This window comes from Mytilus galloprovincialis, chromosome 2, assembly GCF_965363235.1.
Source record: "Mytilus galloprovincialis chromosome 2, xbMytGall1.hap1.1, whole genome shotgun sequence".
Lineage (NCBI taxonomy): Eukaryota > Metazoa > Mollusca > Bivalvia > Mytilida > Mytilidae > Mytilus > Mytilus galloprovincialis.
The window spans coordinates 66,412,428-66,436,297 of NC_134839.1; the positions used below are offsets into that span (position 1 = coordinate 66,412,428).

Below are 23,870 nucleotides of genomic sequence, written 5' to 3' on the forward strand. Positions count from 1 at the left end.
ACTGTGTATTCACAGAATGTTTGTGAATATACCCGAAATATAATTATGACGAGTATTTATCACTAGGTTTTATGCCTCTATAACATACACACACCATTGAAATGGTTTAATAAAACGTTATATCTGTTATGTTTGTATGGGTTGCGTATTGTCAATATAACGAAACAATAAACAACTGTCACACAGAGAGAGTTTTAACTAGCTATAAATGCCCTCAATTTTCGTTGGAAAATACCTGGACCAAGTCAGAAATTTTACAGTTCTTTATTTAATTGCTTCCGTTGGTTAAAAATGTTTGTTTTTTGTCATTTTTTTTTATTAATTTCTCCTTATTGCTTTTGAGTTCGTTACTTTTGTTATAATAATTTACATCCACTGACAAACTAATGAAGACAAACAATTTCAAACAAGCCAAATTTCAGTATGTTTTCTTTTTTAGCTTCTATCACGTAGATGTACTTAATGAAGTACATCACCCTCGTATCCATATCTGGTAGTAGTATTATCTGTCATTTTATTTTTCCATTTTTTTCAGATGATATGAGTTAAACTATTTTATTTCAACTCCAATTTTTCGTCAACTGGTTTGATTGGGTATTTAGTTAAAATGTTTTCATTTAGAAATTATTAACATTTCGTTGATATATAAACAATATTTTCTTCTTTGTATAATTTTTCATTGATTTTTTCTAAATCACTCAGTAAATTCTTTCTTTCATTATGCTGCTGTTCGTAATTTTTGTATTGCTACTTTAACACATGTATATTCTGATTGTGCTTGTCCTTGATTAAAAGAGGTGCAAGTCCTCATAAACATGTTTACAGTACATGAAACCAAAAACATGCAGTTGATTACAGGATATTTCTTTTCATTGAAATATTTAAAACATTATAACCTCAATTTCCAATCCATCGTGTGCCAACTCAATGTTTCCCAAACCTTTTAAAGATCTTATTCTGATGATGTCAAAAGAGATTACCAAAGCTAAACAATTGAGGCAAAGAGGAAGGGACTGTGAATAATACAACTTGGACATATCCATCGTCATAGCTCTGTGTAACAGATATTCCATACATCCAATCCATTCTTAAGACAGTCTATAAATGTCTCTTTCTACGGATGATGTTTCATCTAGTAAAGGACTGCATATTTTAATATATAAAAACAATCATCAAAGATACTAGGTCTTTAATTGAATACTTCAGACGTGAGTTTCGTCCACATAAGATTCATCACTGCGCTCAAGTCAAAAGAGTTGAAAGACCAAAAGCAATTACTAAATTTGAGGAGCAGCAATAACCAGCAATTCCAACAAAATTGCTAAAACCTGAGTTTATTCCTCAATGCCCGTGTGAAGAGTGTATCCAAGGATTTACACGTTTTGAGGACAGTATTTTTAGGAAATGACAGGGATTTGCTTCAATTAATAAAAGTAATCTTTTTCTACAATAATTTTATTCCAAATATATTTGTGTTTCATGCTCTTGGTGTCATTTTGACATGTTCAGGTTTTTCGACTGCTCAAATGCGGACTTGTCAATACCTACAAAAGCAAATATGAAATTACAAATAATAATGATAGCATATATACAATATTAGGTCAATGTAAGGAAAATATAAACTTTTTTGTATGGGGCTGAGTAACTGGGGAATGACGAGGTTCTCTCTTCCCGCCGGTTTTGCGCTGAATTAAATAAATGATAACAATAATACTTGTCTTTATGCAAAGAAAATACTCAATTAGTGTTCACTTATTTTACTTCGGGCCCTAATACAGTAGGAACAAAATGATACAGTACATACAACTAAACAATAAAAAAAAAAAAAAAAAAGAATCAGAGCTTGTGTCGCAGACCTGCATCTGCATAGGGAGGGATAAATCCTACTTTGTAAAGGATCAATCTGATTCAAACAAAAAAAATCTCTGTCTCTTTATAATTATGAGGCCGACTTCATACAAGAACTTCTTAGGAAGAAAGATAAGAAGTTCAGAACATCCTTTTACCTCTACTTTCCGCTATATTTATGATGTTCTCTCACTAAATGATTCAAAATTTGGTGATTATGTTGAACGCATCTATCCCATCGAACTAGAGATAAAGGATACAACAGATACAGTTAAGTCGGCCTCATATCTTGACTTACATCTAGAAATTGACAATGAGGGTCGGTTGAAAACAAAACTTTACGACAAAAGAGATCATTTCAGCTTTCCAATTGTGGACTTTCCATTTCTAAGTAGCAACATTCCAGCTGCACCTGCATACGGGGTATATATCTCCCAATTGATACGATGTTCCCGTGCTTGTATTTCCTATCATGATTTTCTTGATAGAGGGTTGCTGCTCACAAAGAAGCTTTTAAACCAAGAGTTCCATATGGTGAAGTTGAAATCATCCCTTCGTAAATTTTACGGACGCCATCACAAGTTGGTTGACCGTTATGGAATAATCGTTTCACAGATAATATCGGATATGTTCCTTACTTCGTAACTACAATCCCCTTCCCTTCCATGAATGTGACTTACCGAATTAGACTATTTACCGGATTTGTTATAACATGAGCAACACGAGTGTCACATGTGGAGCAGGATCTGCTTACCCTTCCGGAGCACCTGAGATCACCCCAAGTTTTTTGTGGGGTTCGTGTTATTTATTCTTTAGTTTTCTATAATGTGTCATGTGTACTATTGTTTGTCTGTTTGTCTTTTTCATTTTTAGCCATGGCGTTGTCAGTTTATTTTCGATTTATGAGTTTGACTGTCCCTCTGGTATCTTTCGTCCTTCTATTTTCAACAATAGCCACATTTTAAAGTAAAAATCACCATTAAAGGAAAATAACTGTATAAAGAGAAAACTGATAATTTGAGTCATTTTGACATATTAGCAGGTCTGATCCTGCTGATACTCATTCTTTTTATTGTTAAACGTTTTTGTTTAACTTTAACTGTTTTCAAGATGATTAAAAAACCAAATATCTTTAAAGGGCAATAACTCCAATAACGAGTCCACTGAGTATCTAGAATATTTGAGGATTGTGAATTGCTGATTATAAGCTCGTTATGAAGTTTATATCTATCTATAACAGGTCATAAGGTTTTATGCAAAAACATGGGGGAAATCGCCATGGAAGGCCAATAACTTTTATAAGGAGCCGACTAACAATTTCTGACATCATGTTGACTTATTTATAGATCTTGTCTTGCTGATCATTTTTTGCTGTTTAAAGTTTTTGTTTATCTATTATAATTTTCTAGACAATAAGCAAACATTTTTTTAAATGATAAAATTCATCTTTCAAGAACAATAACTCCTATTATAAATAGTTTAAAATAAATGAAATACTGGTAGATCGAGCTTTAAAATTTGAACATTTTGTTTTTGAATTTTGTATCTAGTCTAAAGAAAAAATCAAAACTTGTATACTCCATAAGAATAGAAAACAAGTGTTGCATCTAATGAGAAGCCTACGTCGATTAGAACTTGACGCTCTAAAAAGTCGTTTATTTGTTTTGGCAATCAGAAGACTTTTTCAAGTTTATTCACTGAGACTTCGTGATAAGTGTTCAATTTGGCAGTCGAATCATATTTTTTACTTACTAGTATTGTCAAACAATTAAAAACACATTATTTAGATTATAACTCTTGCTATAATCGGTAATTAGTAATTATAGATGTATCTATATTTATCTGTATCTTAATATATATTTATTCATAATATTACCTAAAGTGAATTTATGGGACAGGATCTTTGGTGATGGTATACGTCATCATCGCACCTTTCCACATATTTTCTCCTACATGGTCACTCAATAGCCATACACTGGCATGGTTAGCCAACATTTCTGCTGTATAATAGGTTCCTGCTTCACTACTGATGACGCTTGTGCGTTTGGTGTTACCAAACACGTTCATGGTTAGTGCTTGGCCATTGAATTTTACGGAATGTTGAGATTGTTTGTCCCCAGTTGACATAATATACCAGGAAACCTGTTCTCCGATAGAAATATTCATTGCAGGTGTATTGAAATACATGAAACCATTGATTGCGTGCATTTGGTTGGATTCGACAAAAACAGGGTCCTTACAATCTTGTCGTCCAGGTGCGTATATGTGAGTGTTTAACTTGAAAAAGTGACTTTTTGTTTCGTCGTAGGTCTCAAAATTTAGAGCAAACTCACGATCAACATTATCAGTCCTGTAACCATCTTTATCAAGTACGCCTTTTCTACAAACTACCAAAGGTCCGAAAAGGCCAGTATTCGAGTCTTTCAGGGGATTAGTTGTAGAATCATAGGATCGTCCAACGCAATTCGGGTCAAGTGCAGAAGGACCCGATCTTTCTGGAACATACCATCTAAAAGTTGTACTTTTACCAGGTGGAACTCCATTTTCTGCTTGCTCACGAACCATGCGGTTATCGCCTTTAAGATTTCTCATATTAATTGTATTTTCAAAATTAACCATATTCTTATATACTATTTATATAAGGGTATCGCCAACTTGAACTCGAACAAATGGTCCCATAGTTCCGAGATGGTAATCTCTGAAACTTCGTTTAACTAAATGCTTGAATGAAGCATCGGTAAATTCTCTGTAAACCGCTTTGATATATTTTGTTCCAATGAATTTCTTAGTGTCCCTTACATACAAATGACCATCTCTGAAATATAAAAAGAAAACCAACTTAATCGCGGGAACATTCATGTATTGAAAGATATTTCTTCCTGATTTTATTCACTTACGACGGTTTTCATTCTCTTTTAGAAAATAAATAAACTCATAAGATGAATAAGCACTTGCATAAATGAGAAGCAATAAAACCAAAAGGTATAACAGAAATCACAAATCAATGTAAAGACAAAACTTGTAAAAAGTCAAATCACAAAAATACGGAACTCCGAGGAAAATTCAAAATGGAAAGTCCCTAATCAAATGACAAAATCAAAAGCTCAAACCTATCAAACGAATGGACAACAACTGTCATACTCCTGACTTGGTACAGGCATCTTCTTATGTAGAATATGGCGGAATAAACCTGGTGTTATAACTAGTTAACCCTCTCACTTGAATAACAGTCGTATAAAATTCGTTACATTGACAACGATGTGTGAACAAAACAAACAGATATAATAGGTAAAAATGTCAAAAATACACATATATCAACGCGATGAGCTGTAATCGGAAATCGATAATGTCTTTAAGTATGTTTTGGTAGCAAAGCCTCAAATCCGTTTTCTCAATTCCCAATTGAAACTCTGTTTCTTTTTCATTATTTCCTTTAGAATGATTTGGCAAACATTTAAGAGACACTTATTAATATAAGATATAGTATTTTCTTTGGCTTGGGTCGGAAAAGTTTTGATATTTTCATTAATTGACTAATAATAAAACGAAAGTTGTACTAACTTATCTTTTTGAGGTTGAAATTATATCTATTAACGGTTTTACAGTGCAGATGATATATTTTAAACTAGTCTATTTTAATATTTTGGTTTTATAAAAATAAAAAAAATGTCTCACGTGTTTGGATCCTGAAGATCTTCCAGTGTGACAGGATGATTTTTTCTGTCAGCATATTCCCATTCCACATCTACAGCAGCTATGTAATATCTCCATAGTTTACCACCTGACTGTATTGACTTGGGTACATATGATTTGATTCCACAGTCTTTAACAGTATATGTAGCGATCATTCCATCTTCTTGTAAATTGGTCTGACCACTTTTGATCAGCCAAACCCCTAATTATGGATACACAAAATTGACAAGTTGAAATGTTTAATAGTATGACATTTTAAGACAGACTGCATTTCTGAACGGCAATATTCTGGAAATTAATCCTGAAAACGTCAAATCTTTGGTTTTGTTTTAATCAACTTTTTGAACTAAACAATTTCAGTGGAGAACAGCAATTTACAAACTACGAACAGTGAAAAAGTTATATACTTCTAGTAGCAATTTATCATATAATCCATATTAAAGGGGTGCTGTGGTTTTTTTCCATGTTTAATAACATTTTTATTGCGGAAATAGTTATAGATTATTTTTCAACATTTTTTATCGAACTTTTCCGAATGATTGTTATCTCTCTTTTGTCTGGCAATACTGTTTTTCTACAAAGATTGAGAAGCAGGATAATATATTTTAGATCCTCATTTAAAGAGCGTGGCTGTTCCCCCAATGATTTCTTCAGAACAATGATTGAAATGAAATCCTTATAGGTATATAATTACTGATGATTCACCTTAAACAGTTCACCCTTGGTTCACTTAATGTTTTTTATTCTATCTCTCCTTGCTTCATACCCAATACGAAAAGATAGAAAAAAAGCTTTGCTTTGGTTAAAGTAGTTTATATTTTATAGAAAATCGAGCGAGATAGAATTTATTGGTGGCGTTTTACATAAGTACGAGTACGATCTGTTTTTCCAAGTCAAAGCTAGTACATGTTGAAGATAATTTGATTGAGCATTTGATTCAAGTCAGCATGATGAACCAGTTCACAAGAATTAACCAGCAAATTTGGAAAATCATTTTTTTTTTCATCAGCTCAAAATGATTACCTTCTTTATTTTCAAATATGAGATAAGATAATACAGAAATTTACAAGAACTTCTCATAAAATTTGAACACATATTAAGCGGACTACTTTGTATTGCAGTGCATTTGTCATTCCTCTTTCTTACCAATATTGTCAGGTGTCATGGTAACTGTGACTGCCTCTCCATTCCCAACAGTTAGTGCATCGACAGTTTGTCCATTATATCCAACACTGTTACCCTCAAAGATTATAGACTGATACATATCCTTACTCCCTGCAAATCCTAAAATACTGAATAGGACTGTTTCGCCAGCACACATTTCTATTCCTTTGACATTTCCATACTGCAAACCATTTATTGCTATAAAAATATATAAATAAGAATTTTTTCAAAGTGTACTTCCTTTTCTTCTTGTATTTTAGAATAGAAAGAAACAATACATATCAAATTACCTTCGATTTTATATTTTGACCTTTTTTGATAAGGCATATTCTCATGTCAAACATTAAAGTTAAAAAAAAGAAGAAGATATAGTTATCAAAGGTACCAGGATTATAATTAAGTACGCCAGACGCGCGTTTCGTCTAAATAAGACTCATCAGTGACGCTCATATCAAAATATGTATAAAGCCAAACAAGTACAAAGTTGAAGAGCATTGAGTATCCAAAATTCCAAAAAGTGGTGCCAAATACGGCTAAGGTAATCTATACCTGGGATAAGAAAATCCTCAGTTTTGTAAATAGGAAATTTAAGTTTCGTAAACAGGAAATGTAATAAAATGACCACATTATTAATATTCATGTTGTCAATCTTATACACAGCTTTAACAAACAGGTCTTGCCGAACAACTTCAAAATACTTGCTCAGTTTTCCAAAGTGTTCATGATTTTTTTTTTTGCTATAATAACTTTTAATGTATGACAAATCCCGGACATTATATAAGCTGTTAAATGGTTAAATGGCATACTCTAGAAACAGTATCAGAACTGTTGTGGTGACACAGATGATTTATGAGAGTATGTATAAATTATTTTCTATGTTGTGTCATTTGTACTATTATTTGTCTGTTTGTCTTTTTATCTTTTATCCATGGCGTTGTCAGTTTATTTTCGATTAATGAGTTTGACTGTCCCTCTCATATCAAGTATGTTGTCTTCTATACATTTTAGCAAGTATTTCTCACTCTTTACTTAAACACTGATTTAAAGAATAATCAAGAACATGAATTACCAACGTATGGACGATTATCTTGTTTTAGGAATTGATAAATCAGACATTTTAAAATGAACTATGATTCATGTGTATTGGATATTTACCTGGAAATCGTGTCACTTCTGTCGGTCTATAAGATGGATACATTCCTTTGTATTGATTTCCCAAACTTTTCTTTGTGTTGTAAACTGATGATTGAAGGAAAAAGTGTTTGTCAAATCCGACCTACAAAACAAAAGATACAACACTACAGACTTACTATATTTTTTTTATTACGAAAGCTATTTCTAGCAGTGAAATAACATTTTACTAACTAGTAAAAGAAAAAAGAAAACCAGTAAATAGAACCCGATTTGTGTTTTATTTGGAAATGAAAGGGTAAATAAATCCGATCTTAACAAGATGAACTGTATATTCCTTACTTATGATACCCCACTATAAGTATTCCGTAAAGCTGAAGTTGTTGGGCGATGAATGATAAGTCACATCATATGGTATAGCATGCTCATATGAGTACTGATACAAAACATCAGAAAACTGTGTTGTTTACGTGAAAAATGCGACCAAATTAAAATAGATGAGTATAAGTCAATTGACAAGTTGATGATACATTGATATGTAACGAATCATAAAATAATGAATGCTTACGTCAAGCTGAATGCATAATGTTAAAAGTTCTAATTTGGTTTTTTTAATGGAAAAAGTCGACACTTGTCATGAATGGCAGGGAGGTTATGAGAAACAAATATAAAACATGGTACAACTACATCAACCAAAGCTTGATACAAAATTGCAAGAAGTTCTGATTTGTAGTTTCTAAAAAGAATTGAGCCAAGATTTTAATGGGACGGTCACACATGGACGGTCTTACAAATATACATCAACACAAACCTTCCTTCAGCAGGAACGTAAAATCTACATCTAAACCAAATGCAATATAGCGCAAAACCCGGGTATTCATTTGTCGTCATTCTGGTATCCTCATTTTCGGAGATGGCGAGTTTATGTTTTCAGTTGATAGTCAAATAAAACTATAATTTTATCATTATAATGCATAAATTCACCAACTGTAAATTTCTATAAACACATCCTTTGATATTTACCTGTTTTCCTTCCCCGTATAATCCTCCACGTTTACATATAGTCAATGGTCCTGTCAATCTAAAATCAACATCTTCAACATATCCTTCGCCTGCAGAATGATAAAAGGAGGAGAAACACTGCAGTCCGAGGTCAGTATTAGGCGCAACATTATCTCGAATTACAAACCTATATAGTTTTGTCCCTCCTGGCTCGGTTAGACGACCACATAATTTTTTACCTAAAAAGATATATAAAATTTGAATTTGATAGAATTCACGCAATCTGGACTCTTTGATATGTCGGGTAATTGTGTAATTGCCTTCAATATGTTTTGTCTAAAGTAGGACTAAGTATAATGAACGAAAAATAAATATTCAAAGCAACAACAAACGAGAACCACTGAATCACAGGCTCCTGACTTCGGACAAGCTCATAAAGAATAAAGCGGGCAGTGAATGAATGGAATTTAGTAGGCTTTATTTTGCAAGTTTTGAAATCATGATTTTGCTATCGTTGTTGAGAATTTTATGAAGAGCTAGACAGTGCCATACTCGCTCTTTTCAATGAAGTATTATAAATGAAAATTAAATTTTAATACATCAATTATGCACACGAAGGCACTTTTGGGATGTATACAAATAATTTAATATGGAAATTTTCATGTTAATTCTAACGTCTTTTTTTTGGATTTGTCTACAATTGATACATACAAAATTATCAAGTTATTTCAAGAAAAAAAAACACATTCAAACGATTGTTATTGCGTTTTTCTCAATAGCCACAACCAATGATTTTTAGATAAAGAAAAAATGAAATATACATATTTTTTTTAATAAATTCAAATTTATTAACAGAGATATGCAACCCCTGGAAAAGGCAATCTGAGCCGATTTCGATAATTATTGGTACATTCTGATATGTTTTTTTCTTTCCGTCAACTGAAACTGATGAAGATGAAAATTATTTAAGGAGCACTGTAATGTGCTCTGAAATTATAATGACATTTTGATCATTACAGACCTAATAAGTTATAACTTACTTTTTCTATCGTTTCTATATAAAATTCCTTCATATTTTTTTTCGATATCAATGCCTACAGGAACAAAAGATGCTTTTCGGTTCTTTAATTTGTTTTTCAAAACAACTTCTAAGATGTCACCAACTTCCGCATACACGTGTGGTCCAAAGTCGCCAAAATGTTTTGTGTCTGCAGTTCTTGAGACAGGAGTTGTAAATGTTTCATCAGTATACTGTGTAAATCGGCCGTGGTGTATTTTTCCTGAATTTAGAAATTTTTGTTCTCGTCTGAAATAATGAAATTAAGGAAAAATGAGATATTGTTGATGACTCATTTGTATTAATAGTTATCAAAGGTACCAGGATTATAATTTAGTACGCCAGACGCGCGTTTCGTCTACATTAGACTCATCAGTGACGCTCAAATTAAAGTTATAATAACTTTGTCATTTCTAATGCATCAACGTACCAAACTTATTGACCTTCGATTTGTGGGTCTCTTTAAACTGATCGTATCAAAAATAGTACAAGTAAAGAAAACAAAATATTTAAAGTCGATAGACAATTACTAAGAGGAAGGGGGGGGGGGGGTAGGACCTTTATCGGGACCCCGGGATCGGGTGTTTTTCAGCTCGGGATTTCGGGATTGACCCTTTCGGGATCCAGGAATTCTTTTTTTCCAATTTCGGGATGCCGGGATTTAGAATTATTTTAAATCGGGACCTCGGGATGTCGTGTTTTTAAGCCCGGGATTTCGGGATCAGGACCCCTCCTACCCTCCCTCTAAGAGGGCGGGAATAAAAAATCTCTATGGCAATGACATAAACCAATGCTAATACAACTGTATACCAAATATCATCGACCTTCTACTAGTGGTTCTCCATAAAATGACCAAAATCTAATACACTTTTGACGCCGCCGCCGAAAACAGCTTACTTAAATCTCACTTTTTCACTCCAGCAAAGCAAGACAAACATAAATAATTCTTTTAGGATGTTTATAAATGACAGGAAGTCATCGCACTGCCTTAAACAATAACAAAACCCATACCACAACAACAATACAAACAATGAAAGAAATTTTGATTTAAATCGGAAACGTAAGTAAAAACTTGTTAGTCATAAACATTCCGATGGAGAATACTGATGGAACCTGTCAAGGAAAGTAACATTTGCAATATTGAGAAGTCATCCTTTTTTTAAAAATTTAATTTGCTTAAACATTATGAAGAAATTTAGAAAAAAAGTCTTAAATGACTGAACCAAGTTAACAAGGAAGAATACACATATCAAATGGTTGTGTTGTAAACGGACAACAGGGATCTTAACTGTAAATCGAAACACACAAATCCTCAGAAAAATGTAGCCTTTTTTTATGTGATCGTGCGCTGAATCTTTAGTTTTCTGTGTCGTGTTTGTTCTTTTGTTTTGTCTTTTCAAAGTGTTTTTCTTTTTGGCCATGCTTTGATTGTTTAACGTGTAACCGGGCGGGGACGATTAGATATTATTACCCTCGGGTTCGTACCAGTTTCCTGGGATTTGAAAAGCAATTCAAAATTTCTAAAGTCAAACTTACTACCAAATATAAAAACAAATACTACATAAAACGAATTTCAACACCTATCAACCTAACCCGAACCTGTTGAATTAAAACTGTTTAAAACCCTTTCAGTCCGATACTGTTGATACCAACTGTTTGAAACTATAGTCTGAAACCTAAATGGATGGAACTGGTTTGAAACCTAAATGTATGAAACTGGTCTGAAACCTAAATTATGAAACTCAGTGGTCTGACGGTTTTGCACTATTGTCTGAAACCTCAGTGTTTGGAACTGGTCTGAAACCTAAATGTTTGGAACTGATTTGAAACCTAAATGTTTAAAACGGGGTTAAACCTTAATGTATCAAAACGGGCTGAAACCTGAATTAAACGAATGTATGGAAACTATTCAAACTGTTGTAAACTTTCGACGTATGAAACTTTATTAAAATATATTTATAAAACTGTTGGAACAGGGTAGCACTAAGGTATGGTTTAACAGCAAACACTCACTGCAGTAGTGAGAGATGTGGAACGCAAAACCTTAGCACTAACCCTGTTTATACAACTTCTACGGAACCGAAACTATCTATATCTTCTCAACATGTTTCAAACACTCAACTTTGTTTGACTAATCCTGCTACTCGTCGTTTAAATATTAACGGTCCTACCTTTCTATCTTCTTACAACGTCTCCGATAAGAATGACACTTGAACTAAATAGCTACCCACCATTTATACTTCGAACGCGGACCTCGAAGAGAGCACCCTAGCAACAATTGCACAGATAAAGCGTCTGATAGCAACCAAGGATAACGGGATGATTTTAGATACAGTTTTCAACGATAAAAAGATTAAATGGGAAACTCATAGAGATGTCGGAAAATATATAACTGTAGAAATAGTATAACCTTCTTAAACTGTAAATTCGTAACACTTGTTTCAATACACATTATATGACTTTTGATTGGTTTCTTGTTATTTGATTGAAGATTATGAAACAATTCGTAAAAACTAGTACGATTTGTAAAAAAAATGAAAATAATTATAGTATAACTAATCGCCGTATTTGAATATCAAAAATAAGACAACTTGTGACCGAACGCTGCGCACTCGTTTAATCCATGCGTCGTTCGGTCACGCGTTTTCTTTTTTTTTTTTTTGATATTCAAATACGGCGATTAGTTATACTTTTTATTACATTGTCAAATGGCTTTTTTTTTTAAAGGAAAATAATGTAGAAAATGTAAGGGACTATATGTTTTTCCTACGCATTTACAATTAGTTTTGATCCGACGTTATCGACGTCTTGACAACGCCTATTGTTGTATGACGTCAGAGAGTGAAATAACCACGTTTATTTCACATGTGAAATTATCGGTTTTTATTTAACTGGGAAATCATTGTAATTTATTGCAACCAATGTTATAAGTTCGATTTTTAGTTGTAAGACTCTTAATCAGAGGACACGATAACACGTATATACTGTAATTTATAAGCTACGTTAAACATAATCTACATGATCAAATATTAACTTACTGTGCCCTTTCCTTTGTTAGCTGACCTGCTCTAGCTAAAATACCATTTGGTGTGGAGCAAGTATCAATGTCCTCAGCGGCCATATAAAACCGAACAGTTTTACCGGAAGGTATTGTTGTAAGTGGTTTTATCCCTGGACATTGGTTGACTTTCACGAATGCAAACATACCATCTACAAGAAATAGTATTAATTTCAACAGCAGACATGACATCTCTAGTTCATTATGAATTAACCGGTAACTTTGTATCGATATTTACGATCTCGAAGAGTACAATTCTTTTTAAAATGTGACATTTAGGGTCTTTTTTGTCAACCTGAATTCTAGTTTTAAAACAATGCATCGATAGTTAGAATATAGGACGAGTTATTGGTTTTTTATATAAATATTTTGAAAATTTATGAAGTTTTATAACTTTTATTATTGTATTTACTTCTTGCAAAATAAAGACACGATGAATAAAGTTGTTTAACCCCAAGAATCAAGGAACAAGTGTCATTAAACTTCGTGATAAACACGGAAATACTTAACTTTATACCAATACATTTAGTTTTGAATTTAATCTGGGCTTTGAGACCGTTTTGATTGATTTCGCGTAACAGCAGCTATAAGTAGAAGTAAAAGTACAAGAATTAATTTTAAAAGTGAAATTGAATGTTATAGAATCTGTATTAACACCGATGTGTATGAGGTATACGAACTACTTTTGACTTCACTAGTAAATACATTTAGAGTAAAACTGCCATTTTAATCTTTATATCATCTGAAAAGTCTGATCAATAAATTATCAATCTTTCTGTCAATATTCAAAATTTATCCACTGCGGTCAATTGAATACTGTTAAGAAAATTTGCTTACAGTTAATGCAGAATTATTAATGAGCATTGAGGAGGCAAAATTTTGAAAGGTTTTCTCAAGTACTGCTAATGTAAACTTTTCCTGAGGTAGAACATTCTTAGTATTTCGAAAACTTTTTTTTATTATGATTTGGATGTTCATGTGTAGAGAAAAAAATATCAGCTACTGAACAGTCTGATCATCAGCCTACACTTTTTAGTTTTGTTATGTATCGTGTATACTCTTGTCATGAACATTCTTAATTACTATTTTAACAATGTTATTACAACTTAGCATACGAACAACTTAGAGCATACTTACTTTCAAAGCTGTCAAGATTGGTATTTCCCATCAGCCAACGTCCAGTACCTTCTGGATTAACACTGATTACTTTAGTAATTCCAGGTTGTATACTAATTCCCTCAAATCTAGATTGGTAATGAACCAAGTTGTGTCAAGTTATGTTATTATATTTTTTCAAATAATACGCATTGATATTGAAAATTAACAATAATTCGTAAATACATATTTTGATTTCGAGAATGCTGTCTAATTGTCGATTTAAAAAAGTCCCTGTTTTTCATGTATATTTTGATAAAGACAATACTGAATCAAATATATAAAATCTCGTCTTTCAGAGATAAACTTGTATTTCTCAGACATATATATGATATGGAATCAAACTATTTTTACGAGGTAGTTTCAGCATTTTGAAAAAAAACCTTCTATCTCTGTTCAAATGTTTTTGACTGGCCTTATATCTATTGCATTTTATATTTCTCTGAATATGTAAAAAAATTGGATGAGAAAGTACTTGCAAAAAGCAGTTATATGTTAAACATAAATACCGGTTGTAAGAAAATGTCAATATAATAGATATAGGAAGATGTGGTATGAGTGTCAATGAGACAACTCTCCATCCAAAAAACAATTTATAAAAGTAAACCATTATAGGTCAATGTACGGCCTTAAACATAAGCATATATAAGTTTCTTTTTTTTTTATCAACGTACATCCAAATGTGTTGAAAATAATATGCTTGATTCTTTTCTATAATGCAGACTTTTCTTACCTTCTATTTACCCACGATTGTATTCCTCCATAAATTGTAACTGTTTGTATTCCAGAGTTTATTCCGAATGCATAAAAGACCACCTTTTCACCAGAACAAACTTCAAAATCCGGACCATTTCCATAAATATACCCGTTAATCTGTGAAATAATTCATAAGTTTAAGTGTCATGTTACATTTCCTGTAACATTTCATTGATGCTCTTATGTCAAAAGTATATGTTTTGTTTTAAGACATTTCGCTATAATTGTTATCGTATCAATATCACGGCCGAGACTCGGCTAACCGAGGGATTGGTCGGTTAATCTATATTGAGTATGCGGCTATATGGGCAATTGGTCTGTTAATCGGGTTGGTTATACGTCTGTTAAGAGTAAAACGCTTAATTTAATGTTAAACTCTATTAAATATACAGATTTTTGGCATGTTATAAGAACCAAATCAAAAAAAGAAAAGTGTCTGACAAAATGATATCTATCAAAGAACATTTTGCACTTATAAAAACATTTCTTAGTCTGCGCAGTTTTCAGTAAAACTAAAAGGCGTCGCGCAAGTATGTAGTATTTATGCTTATACACATAGCAATATTTTCAATAAAAGGCGAAACAAACAAATTTAGATATCATTTAAAGGACAAAAAATAGTACTGTGGTTCTAAAAAATAAATTGACATTAGTAAATATTTCATAATTGTAAAATAACGTGAATAATACCACGTTTTAGTGAAAATTATGGGAATAAAGTCTGTTAATGGATTGGACAATTGAAAAATTTAAGAATGAGATGTTCCTGAGTAAACAAAAATGACAATTAATACGGTGCCACAGTATCCTAGAAAGAGCATTTTTATTTTGACTTTCTTTGCATTTTATTGAAGGGTGTGTCACTTCAATACAGCGTGATATGGATTGGCCACTTGAATATGCATGAATTTTTTATACGTTTTCAATCAGCCTTAATTTTTGTGTCTGTTCGAAGTAGCACGTTCTCAATTCCGACTGAAAGTGTCTTTCTAATACAACACAGTGTACATATAACGTGTTCTCGTTCTCATATGAACATGATATTTTTCACTGGACGTTAAACCCTAATACGTCAGTATCATCCAATTGGTTCTTTTCTTTTATTACTTAATCATATGTTGTTAACAAATCATTCTAAAGAAGTAAACGGAAAGGAGCGAATGCAGCTACATTTGATTATTTTAAGTTTTAATTCATTTTATTACGTTTAGTTCCTTTTTTCATAAGTGCAGAGGAGAACTGCAGTTGTCTATGGTGGCCGTTGAATTCCATTCGCGTTTTCGCGTTTTCCCGTTTTCACTTTTCATATTCTATAGGGCGAAAACACAAAAACACGACATCGCGAAGTGGAAAAGGCGAAAAGGCGAAAATGCGAAATCGCAAAAAGGCGAAATCGGTTTCGCGTTTTCGACTTCGCAATTTCGCGTTTTCGCCATATAGAATATGAAAGGCGAAAACGCAAAATGGCATTAACCTGCCACCATAGTTGTCCGCATGTAAACTTCTAGAATTTGTCACTAATATAAGTACATCGCAATCCGTTACTGTATCAACAGCCATCGGTGTTTAATGTGTGTATTCTTAAACAAGTATTATTTTTCTCTCGTTTTTAGCAATGTATCACTCTCTACTGTCCTTATCTATTATTCTATATTCTGCGTTTCCATCCAGATTCTCGTGTATACCAAGAGGGTCCGGATTGGGGTATTGTTTATTTCTGTATTCTTTAAATTGTTATGTCATGTTTTTCTACGTTTTATTTATCTTACTCATTATTCTTTCTTTATTTTACATATTTTGTCATCCCAATATATTTTACTTACTTATGTTTAGTTACATTACGACGTTTATCTCTGATTTATATACTGGTTACCAATGTAGGTTACAAATTTGTGTCATTCATGACAATTAAACAGAATCAACATGATATATGCGATCATTCTTAGATGAAATTAATAGTACTTTAATATTACACTTTTTGAAACCATTTTTATCAATTTTCAATTTCATGTGTTGTTTCCGTGTATGTTATGTTTCGTTGCTCATGTGTTGTTTTCGTATATTTTTGCCGCTTGTCTTGAGCCTACCCATTTGATCCGATAACACCCCATATAGCAATAAAATTATACTTTCATTAACTTTTAATATGCCATTCATAACTTTTAACAGACCAATTAACAGATCGGGTTTTATATATCCGACCCATTAACAGACCAGGTTTTAAATAAAGATTGATTTATGTCACCAAAATACAGATTTTCGTGTAGATTTTTCACACAATGATATCAATATGGTTAACAAACATAATGCCTTTCTTTTTTCGATGTTCAAAATATTGAATGTAAGTACATTTAACCAATGTGTCATTTTGTGTATATTTTATGTGTGTAAAATGTGTATATATTTATTGATGAGTAACCCGCCTTTTCATTTTATAGATCGTACATCGAAGCTAGAAAAATAATAATGACACCACTGAATTCAGTACATTGAATTGTTTTGTTAGACATGAATACTTTTTATGATGAAAATATATTTAGAAAGTTATACAATGAAACATGTTGAACTTTCAATGATTTTCTCGATAACACCTGATTAACAGACTTTAGCCAACCCGATTAACAGACCAACCGCCGATATAGCCGCATACTCAATATAGACTAACCGACCATGCTCTCGGTTAGCCGAGTGTCGGCCGTGAATATGAAATGAATCTAAATATTGGTAACTAATTGTTAAACGTTTCTTTGACGCGCTTGAACACATCAGATTTAAGCGTCACTGATGAGTCTTTTGTATACGAAACGCTCGTTTGGCGTAAATACAAAATTTAATCCTGGTATCTATAATCGTGATTATTATCAATACCTTGCTTCATCCAAAATCCCAACATAACAACATAAAATAAAAATGAAAATACAAATGCATACATATTACCTGTTGATATATAGTAGAATCAATAAAGTCTTTATTTCCACACTTTACTAGGGATTTACATTCATTTGGATGTCCACAGCGCTTTACATTTTCGTCTATTAACCAGCTGTTGCTTTCATTAACGGCACCCATGAACAAAACATACTCCCTGTCAACATCAACCCGACTGTCGTCATCTCGTAAAATTCCTGCATTGTAATATCGAAAACGTTTGGAATATGTTTTTACATGCCCCATTTTCAATATACTTCAATACATATGATTAATTCGGACCCGGTCAAAAAGAACCTTGAAGAAAGTACTTCATATTTGAAATAAAACAGTTCCTTAGGATAGCTGTTACTTTGTCAATATGTGATATATTTAAATAATGTTGGTAAAAAATGAAAGCTGAAGGACTTCATATCATGGTAGATTCACAAAAGGAGAGCAAATACGAAATGTTGCTCAAACCATTGTATCGAACTTTCGGGAACAAGTGCGCTCTAATATGCAAAATCATGTATGCTAAATTTTTCATCACAAATCAGGATAAAGTATAGTTTGACATGAATTGACTTTTGCTTTATCTGAACTTTAGACAAAATAGCTATGAATGCTACAAGTTAAAATTTAACACAGCTAGCGATGGGGCTATTATTAAGTAATGAAATGTCTTAATGCTGCTCATTTTTTTTGTAGTTTGAAAGTCTAATTATTTTACCGGAATTCCTTCTAGTTTTTTATTACACTTTTCAATTAAAAGAATGGGTTGAAAAATACCACTCATACCATTACCACTTACCTGGTTTGCAAATAACCATCATTCCTACCAAACCAGTATCCCTATCTTTATATGCTCTGTGATGTGAGGAGTAAGGAACTCCAATACAATTTTCATCATCGTCGGTTGGACCAAAATTAGCTCTAAGTTCCCAATTGTATGTCCAAGATTCTCCCGGTTGTACTTGGTCATCCAATTTTTGACTCGCAGGTGTATCATCGTCAAACAAAGCACCTGTTGACAAATCATTCATCACAATTTCGGGAAAAATATATACGTATATAGTATATCAATATTATGGTAACTTCACGACGACACAATCGCAAAAAATAGAACTACATTATCTTTCTGAATATATAGTTTCACATTCATTAAAAAATCGGTGGTTTCTAACATTAGAATAATCTTTAATGACACAAAGCATGCACGAAATACATATTTTGATTAATCGATTGATTGAAAAAAGACAATAAGAATACTAAAATGTAGCTGTAGAAATCAATATTTAAAAAAAAATATGTATTTTGGTAAGGTATGCATGTACGAACAAAACATAGACATATTTTATTCTTTGTTTATGAATAACAGGAGATGTATGATATACGCCAATCAAAATGTCCTCTTATAAATTGTTTTTATAAACTTGTGGATGCTTATTGGATAAAAAAAATTGTAAAACATCCATTTCTGATTAGCTGACTTGAAAGATTATAGGACAATAGAACTAACATAAACTTGAAGTAATATAGGAAAATTTAAAGCTGTATATAAATTCTCAAATTATGCAAGATTTGAGGATATCAACAGTCTTTATTTTTTTTCCCATAAATTATTTCTTATCAGCTGTTGAATAAAATTACTGAAAAAAAGAATCAAACTTGAAATAAATTGTGAAAGACAACGTACCTTCACTATCGTCATTGTACCAAATATTAGTCTCAGGATGCATAGTGTATGGTCTGCTCGCCATATTTTTGAAGTGAATACGTATTTTTTCACCAACTGTTCCTTTAAGTGTTGGTCCTAGGAAACCATTACATTTTGGAGCAGTAATTTTCTTTGTGTATGTCCCGTCTGTAAACTGTGTGTATACAACTTTTGTATACCTGCTACCAATCTGTCTGTCTCCATTGTAGATAAACCTCTTCGCAATGCTTGAAAAAAAATCTCAAAGATAATTTGCCAACTTATGGATATAAAGATACGTGTGCTACTTGAATTTTGCAACATATGATTGAAAGTTTATGAGTGAAAAAAATTGTCAATTTAGAAATGAGATTACATTTCAAACAGTATTCAATCTCGATGTGTAGGTGTAAGTCCGTTGTATTTGTGGTGTTTTAAAATTTCAGTTTACCATAGCAATCTATGAAACAAAACATGTGTAAATAAAAAAGTATTGTGGATTGAATGTGAATAACATCAAAAAATGTATTCTTGGTATTCAGAAAATGTGTATTTGTATTATGTAAAGGAAACTTTCGTGGTACTACTTGTACAACGTTTTCTGTGCTAATTAACATTAAACAAGTCATACAATAAAACTTTCCTAATACATGACTTAATATAAATAACTAGTACTTCAATTGTTATACTTTATTTGTATAAAAAACCTTTTGAGACAATAAGTCTGAAGAGTCAAATGTAGTAAATTACCTAGAGCAGTACAAAAATATGCTTAATATTTTCCAATCATTTTGCATTGAGTCTAGTTAACTTTACTAATTCTGGACAAATTGTACACTTTGGTGATGATGTTGTAAACGATACAAATCCACCCATTAGGACTTTAATTGATAACAATATCAACAAATAAAGGCAACAGTAGTATACCGCTGTTCGAAATTCATAAATCGATTCAGAAAAAAACAAATCCAAGTTATTAACTAAAGCTGAGGGAAACGCATCAAATATAAGAGATCTACGACACAACAGAAACACAACATTAAAATGTAACACACAAAGAAACGAACTATAATATAACAATGGTCATTTTCCTGACTTGGTACAGGACATTTTTAGAACAAAATGGTGGGTTGAACCTGGTTAACATTAAAATGGCAACATTACATGACAGGACTACAATTCAAATAAATGGGAGAACATATAGGACAGAGAAACACACGAATAATCAATTGTTATTATATACAAAGTTATCATAAAAATACCCTACGGGATCACCTAAGATCACCCCCATTTTTTGGTTGGGTTCGTGTTGCTTAGTCTTTAGTTTTCTATGTTGTGTCTTGTGTACTATTATTTGTTTGTTTGTGTTTTTTCTGTTTTAGCCATGGCGTTGTCAGTTGATTTTCGATCAATGAGTTTAACTGTCCCTCTTGTCTACTTAAACTCCTAATTATCTTGTATGCAGACGATACTGTGCTACTGTCTGAAACAGAAGAAGGTCTTCAACAGGCCTTGTTAGCGTTTGAGCAATATTGTAATTTATGGAAACTTCGTATTAATACAAACAAGACAAAAATTGTAATATTCAGCAAGAGAAAATTTAAACCAAAAATTGTATTTAATATTTATGGTGAAAATATTGATGTACAAGATTCATATTCATATCTTGGTGTTATGTTCAATTATAATGGTAGTTTTTGTACTGCTAAAAAGAAATTATTGGATCAGGCAAATAAAGCATTGTATGCTTTACTGCAGAAAATAAGAAATTTGTCAATTCCATTAGATTTACAATTAAAATTGTTTGATTCACTCATTACTCCAATTCTTGTCTACTCAAGTGAAGTATGGGGATTTGAAAATAAACAGGGTATAGAAAAAATACACTTGCAGTTTTGTAAGAGAATTCTCAATTTAAGAAACAATACTCCTAGCTATATGGTATATGGAGAACTTGGACGTTCTCCAATGGAAGTTATCATTAAATTGAGAATGGCGTTATTTTGGAACAACCTTTTATCCAGTAGTAACAAAATATCTAGTATTTTGTATTGACTTATGTTTAAACTTCACGAGAGTAAGCAAGGACATTTTAAATGGATTTCTTATGTTAAATCTATTTTTGATGAAACAGGGCTTAGTTTTATATGGAATGATCAAATGTATATGGATAAGAATATTCTCAAGTCTATTCTAAAACAGAATTTGACTGATCAATTTATTCAAAATTGGTTCTCGCAAATTAATAGCTCATCTAGGGGGGAATTTTATGGACTTTTTAAACATGAATTTAAACTGGAACCATATCTACTTAGATTGGCTGTATCTGATAGATTATATATGTGTAAGTTAAGATGCTCAAATTTAAAATTTCCTATAGAGACGGGAAGATGGGCAAAGATCCCTAAACATAATAGAATTTGTCATTTATGTAACTTTAATATTGGTAACGAATATCATTATATGTTTACTTGTACATATCCACAAATCGTGGACCTGCGCAAAAAATTTATCCCACATTATTACAATACAAATCCATCAGAGATCAAAATGATTGGAATGCTGTCAAATTGCAATGTAAAATTATATCGTAATATTTGTAGATTCTTAAAAAACATTATCAAATATCTATAATTATTCACTTTTTTATACATATGTAAAAACTCACATATTCATGACATTGTGTTAAATCCAAATGATATAGACTGACTGTATATACACATGAAAGTGTCACGAGAATCACGTGCATGATTGTTTATTGTGTGTTAGCTCCTGTTGTCGTATATATATACATGTTTATCATAATTGTATTGTAATTACTGTATAGATATTTAGTATATTTATGTATGTATGTATATTGACCTCTTGTACACTGTTGTGCCTGAGGATAATAAAACTTTGAATCTTGAATCTTGGTATCTTTCGCCCCTCCTTTATATTAGAAAGAAAAAAAACTTACTTCATGTCGTTATTGAATGTATTTTCTTCTAAAGGAGCATATTCCCATTCTTTTTCTACTGCAGCGATGTAGTAGGTACGTACTGGAGCTGTTAATTAAATAATCATGAATCTTAACATATAAAATAATGTACCTCTGGTTTACGCAGAATGGAAAAAAAGAATGAATCAAATTCATTTTACATAATACTAGAATGAAGTAAATCGATTTGAAGTGCACGTTTTTATAATCGGAAGTGGAAAACTGAAAAGGTAAAACAAATAGAAGGAAAACTTTAAGTTTGTTTATCACTAAATCAGAAAATGAAACAAATGAAAGATCAATATCAGTCTAAATGAGTTTCGCTATTTAGGTGAATATGTCTTATTACCTTAATTCAACTGATTTTTTTTTTAACTTTTGTTTTCATTTAAAATATAGTTGTTTTATCAACAATTCGACACTATCGCGTTTTTTTTATGTAAACATCTGAATTGCTACAACTCAAACTTCAGTTTCTATCAATTAAATTGTTATACAAAAACAAACTTAAATTCCAAACATATATGTTTTAAGGCTTATGCTTGCAAAATAACTACATATTTCTTTTCCTTCAGAGAAAAATAAATCCGTTGAAGTTGTACATTTTTAAAGCACAGTATTTTTTTTACAAAACCCATAAAACGCAAGTGTTTGTGAATATATCCTTAGTTTTAACTATCGTTGATTTATATACAAAAGGCGATAAACGATTTTTTTTTTAAAACTCGTATGGTTTGAACAAGAATGCCTTAATGAAACTTCTGATGGTTTATTGATATGAAAAATATCTAAACTCATCTTTTAATTTTTACTTATTACACGAAGAAAGACTGACAAAAGATTATCCAGAAATTTTTGCGAAGGTTGTTACTATAACCATCTGCTCAAGACATACATAAATCACGTATAATGAATGATTTAAACGCCATCTTTTTTTTGAATTCTGGTTATAGATCAAATGAAACATGACACAGAGAGATCTTTATTGAATGAAAATACTAACAAACATATTTAATGTGTTCTAATGCTGGAATGAATATTCAATGAAGCAAATAAAGAATAAATAAATAATATGATATTCAAGTGAACAAGTATTTACCATGATCATCTAGTACATAATTTTTCTCAGCACCTTGTCCCATTTTGGCAAAGTACTCCGGTTGACTATAGGATCCCGATTTAACATGTTGTCCATGTATCACAATCGTTAATGCAATACAAAGTAAAATCATGTTGGTGAGACTGAAATATAAAGTAAAAGTAAAAGTAAATCTTTAAACGCAACATGGTCCCATTTCAATACAGTTCGCTCGTGTAACATTCCGTCAGCATTAATAACGATATCTGGAGTGGTAATTATGTTTTATTCAAGTGCAGTTTACACAATTCTGTGCAGTTGACAATACCTGACTACTTACAC

General features: G+C 31.8%; 1 pseudogene; it reads right to left on the minus strand.

Moving 5' to 3' along the window:
- Positions 1-1,366: 1,366 nt before the first annotated feature.
- Positions 1,367-22,512, minus strand: LOC143062526 (hephaestin-like; annotated as a pseudogene).
- Positions 22,513-23,870: the final 1,358 nt, after the last annotated feature.